Source organism: Leptonychotes weddellii, chromosome X, assembly GCF_054177405.1.
Source record: "Leptonychotes weddellii isolate Sample4059 chromosome X, ASM5417740v2, whole genome shotgun sequence".
In the NCBI taxonomy this organism is placed as follows: domain Eukaryota; kingdom Metazoa; phylum Chordata; class Mammalia; order Carnivora; family Phocidae; genus Leptonychotes; species Leptonychotes weddellii.
This window is the reverse complement of record NC_138385.1, coordinates 10,231,300-10,236,200: the sequence shown is the minus strand read 5'-3', so window position 1 is coordinate 10,236,200 and position 4,901 is coordinate 10,231,300. Positions and strand designations below refer to the sequence as shown.

The 4,901-nt window shown below is 43.5% G+C and overlaps 1 pseudogene; it reads right to left on the bottom strand.

Annotated features, from left to right (window-relative positions):
• Positions 1-4,163: 4,163 nt before the first annotated feature.
• Positions 4,164-4,264, bottom strand: LOC115945010 (U6 spliceosomal RNA; annotated as a pseudogene).
• Positions 4,265-4,901: the final 637 nt, after the last annotated feature.

Sequence of the window (4,901 nt, the reverse complement as noted above, 5' to 3'; positions counted from 1 at the left end):
TCAATCCCAGGACCCTGAGATCCTGATCTGAGCTGAAGGCAGACACTTAACCGACTGAGCCACCTAGGCGCCCTTGCATTCTTTTTTTTTTTTTCTTAAGATTTTATTTATTTATTTAAGAGAGAGAGAATCTGAGGCTCCAGGCCCAGCACAGAGCCCTTTGCAGGGCTCGATCTCACGACCCTGAGATCATGACCTGAGTCAAAATCAGGAGTAGGATGCTTAACCAACTGAGCCATCCAGGCACCCCACAACTGCATTCTTTAATACTGCCTCAGGGAAGGAAAATGGGAAGGGGGAGAAATGTCCATGAATTTCTCTGTTGATTCAGAAAAGGCCTGCAGTTGATTCAGAATGGTACAGAAAAGTACCTGCAGCTGATAATGTTGGAACATTGGAGACATTTCCTGTTTATTATGCTGATGAGAGGGGGCGAGCCCAGAAGGAAGAGGGAAAAAGCATTTTGTGGCTACATTTACCTCATCCAAGTGCTTGGGATTAGGCAAGAAATGTAGAAGAGAGGCCACTTGGCCTTGGGAGCCATTATGAGAGTACCGGGAGCACCAGTGCCTGAGAGCAGGAGATCTGGGTGGAGAAGGAGGCAGGCTCTTTTCATTCCCAGGCCCGTAGTTAACCCTTTCTCAGCTCGTGGCATCTCAGTAATTGCTTTCCTTTTTTCTCTTCCACCTGGTCACAGAAGATGTGGTGTCAGGAATTTTTAATACAATTTCAGAATGACCCTGAAATTGTGTGGTGTCTGGGGTCACCTCGTGAAGCTCAGAGGAAAGACCAGCTGTCTTCTGGGGAATTCCCAGGAATTGATTTATCTTAATGAGATGGAGATAGGTGTGTTGCTCACACCTGACCCTGTTGTATATTTTTCCCCATCCCCTCTGGGACGAGCACTGAGTAATTAAGGTACTGAATAATTAAGAAGGAATCCCTCATGTTCCCTTTGAAGTTCAAAACAAGGACATCTTTTCCATTCTGTTCTTGTTACTTGGCCTGTCCTATTAACTAACCCACTTCTCTGCTTCACACACAAGGACATAAGAATTGTTCCAAACTTGCAATTCAACAAAGATTTTTGAGTGCCTACTCTGTGCTATGCATGCATGTTCCTAGGGGCTGTGGTACAATAGTGAATGGAACAGTTAAAAACGCTAGTCCCTGTAGATCTTATACTCTAGTTGGGCAAAGACAGACAATAAATACTAGCTTAAATAAATTAGTGAAGTATATGTGGTCCCTCATACCAGCCTGAGGGTGAAAGAGACACTGAATCCTAATTTAGAGTCATTCTGATTCTTGCGTCTACCACCTAAGTTCTTAAAACTCTTGGGTTCTTCTCCCCCTTGAGTACTTTTTGTTCCTTAGCACACCACCAGTTTTTTTTTTCTTTAAGATTTTATTTATTTATTTATTTGAGAGAGAGAGAGAGCGAGAGAGCACATGCCTCGGGTGAGGGCAGAGGGAGAGGGAAAAGCAGGTTCCCCACCGAGCAGGCATCCCGATGTGGGGCTCGATCCCAGGACCCTGGGATCATGACCTGAGCCAAAGGCAGATGCTTAACCCACTGAGCCACCCAGGCGCCCCGTTGCACCACCAGTTTTAACTTTTAAACTTCTTGGCACAGTCTCTTGCTGTGACCATCATCGGTTACATGGGTTAGTGCCTTGTCACTCTACAGCCTGAATCATTGCCACCACCACTGTGACTCTTGCTTACTGTTGGAAGGATCTTTTTTTGCCTTACACTAGGCTGATCATTCACCCCTGCTCAGATTGGGGCAGGGAACTTTTTTTGCAGGCAGCTGGAGTCTCATCTGCCTAGTCCCAGGTACAAGGTTACCCTTCTCTCTCTTTATCTACTTGTGGCAGCTTCTGACTTTGTCCCCTCTGGCCAGATTACCACTTCTCCCTACATCCCAGATTCAGTCCTTACCTGTGACTTAGTATGATGGTGTTCCAAATCATGCTACTTTATAATTATAGGTAGAGATCTGTTAACTTTTGTTGGTTCTTTTATTTTATTTATTTATTTTTTAAAGATTTTATGTATTTATTTGACAGAGAGAGACACAGCGAGAGAGGAAACATAAGCAGGGGGAGTGGGAGAGGGAGAAGCAGGCTTCCTGCTGAGCAGAGAGCCCGATGTGGGGCTCCATCCCAGGACCCTGGGATCATGACCTGAGCCGAAGGCAGACGCTTAACGACTGAGCCACCCAGGCGCCCCTTGTTGGTTCTTTTAAAAATCAGTCATTATAGGGGCGCCTGGGTAGCTCAGTTGGTTAAGTGGCTGACTCTTGATATCAGCTCAGGTCATGATCTCAGGGTCCTAGGATCAAGCCCCTCTTTGGGCTCCGTGCTCAGTGGGGAGTCTGCTTGAGGATTCTCTCCCTCTGCCCATCCCTGTGCTCACGCTCTCTAATAAATAAACCTTTTAAAAAATTAGTCATTGTATTTTCTAAAAATAAAAATAATATATGTTCACTTAGTAGAACTTGGAGCTAATAGGCAAATACAAAGAAGGAAACCATCGCTGATAATACTAACACTCAGAAATACCTAACTGGCAACAAGGCCAGTTTACTGGACATGCAACCTGTGTGGTCATACAGGGTTCAGTGCTTAGAGGAGCCCCACACTTGGTTTAATGCTCTGCTGCTGCTGTCTTGACATTCTTAATAACTTTTGAACAGGGGCTGCACGCTTTCATTTTGTACTACTAGGTCCTAGTAATTATGTAGTCGGTCCTGTCTCCTCTTAACATTATTGGTATAACTCTTTCTGGTGTTACCTCTGTCCATGTGTTGGTTTTAAAAATAGTTGGGATTACACCGTTTGTATATTTCTGAATGCTGCATTTTTCATGTAACATTATGATATGCAAATGTTCCTATTTCATTAGCTATTATTTGAAAGCATTTTCCCCCCCAATTTTAATTTAACTTCTAGTTAGTGAACATAGAGTGCAATATCGGTTTCAGGACTAGAATTCAGTGGTTCATCACTTACACACAACACCCAGTGCTCATCACAAGTGCCCTCTTTAATGCTCATCCCCCATCTAGCCCCTCCCCCACCCCACCTCCCTCCCAGCAACCCTCAGTTTGTTCTCTATCCTTAAGAGTCTCTTAAGGTTTGTTTCCTTCTCTCCTTTTCACCCCCTCCCATATGTTCACCTGTTTTGCCTCTTAAATTCCACATATGAGCAAGATTCTATGGTTTTTGTCTTTCTTTTCTTTTCTTTTTTTTTTTGGTATTTGTCTTTCTCTGACTGACTTATTTCACTTAGCATAATACACTCTAGCTCGATCTACATCATACAAATGGCAAGATTTGAAAACATTTTGTTTTTAATTTTTTTAAAGATTTTATTTTTAAGTAATCTCTATACCCAACATGGGGCTTGAACTCACAACCCCGAGATCAAGAATCACATGCTCTACTGACTGAGCCAGGTGGGTGCCCCTGAAAGCATTTTATTTTATTTTTATTTTTTATTTTTTAAAAAATATTTATTTATGAGAGAGAGAGACCACAAGCAGGGGAAAGGGCAGAGGGAGAAGCAGGCTCCCCGCTGAGCAAGGAGCCCTATATGGAACTCAATCCTAGGACCCTGGGATCATGACTTGAGCCAAAGGCAGATGCTTAACCGACTGAGCCACCCAGGCATCCCCCTGAAAGCATTTTAAATTGATGAACGATATTCCATGACTTCTATAACTGTTTCCCCATTGTTCAGCTTTTAGGTTGTTGGTTGATTCTTGGAATCTTGTTTCATAGCTCAGTGCCTAGAACATTGTAAGTGCTAAACAAATGTTAGCTATTACTGTGTCCATTGTCTCTCAGGTTTTTTTGTTTTTTTTTTTAACCAATGAGAACAAGCCTTCAGATGTAGATACCAGGATTACCTAGGTAACTTAATAATGGAAACATGACTAGGAAGCTATGCAGATGTCAGGGGGCCATTGAAGTCCGGTCTCATGTCCAATGGCAGAGGATCTGGTGGGAGGCCAGGAGAACCTCTCAGGTGTCTTCAGGGCCCTTGGCTGCTAGCAGCAAGGCACAGACTTGGAGCAGGCACCCCAAGTGACCTCTTCAAACTCCACCATTTGTTTCGCTAATCTGCAAAGGGTGGAGGCTTGCTGGGGAACTGCACAAAATAGGGAACGCTTCATGCATTTGCATGTCATCCTTGCACCAGGCCATACTAATCTCTCTCATTCCAATTTTAGTATAATTGCTGTGGAAGTGAGCACTCTTAGGTATTGTTTTTAAAGATTTTATTTATTTTAGAAGAAAGAGCATGCTTGCGTGAGTGAGAGGGGCAAAGGGGGAGGGAGAGAATCTCAAGTAGACTCCTAGCTGAGTGTGGAGCTCAATGTGGGGCTCAGTCTCACAACCCCAAGATCATGATCTGAGCAGAAACCAAGACAGACACTTAACCAACTGACCTACCCAGGCACCCCACTCTCAGGTGTTTTTGAAAGAGTGTCAGTGGTCTCTCAAGGATGGAATTTAGTCTGTTCTCCAGATTTCTAGTGTTTTCTGACATCATCCAGAAACTGGGCCACTGGGTTTTCTCTGCTGGGATAATGAAGGCTTTGTTCCATCAGCCTGGTCATGATATACTGCAGAAAGTTGGAGCCTGGAACTTTACACCCAGAACTCAGATCTTAATTTCCGTTGTCATTCCTGACCCATCCTCTCAACCACCAATACAACTTTAAACACAATTCTTTTTTTTTTAATTTTATTTTATTATGTTAATCACCATACATTACATCATTAGTTTTTGATGTAGTGTTCCATGATTCATTGTTTGCATATAACACCCAGTGCTCCTTGCAATATGTGCCCTCCTTAATACCCATCACTGGGCTAACCCATCCCCCC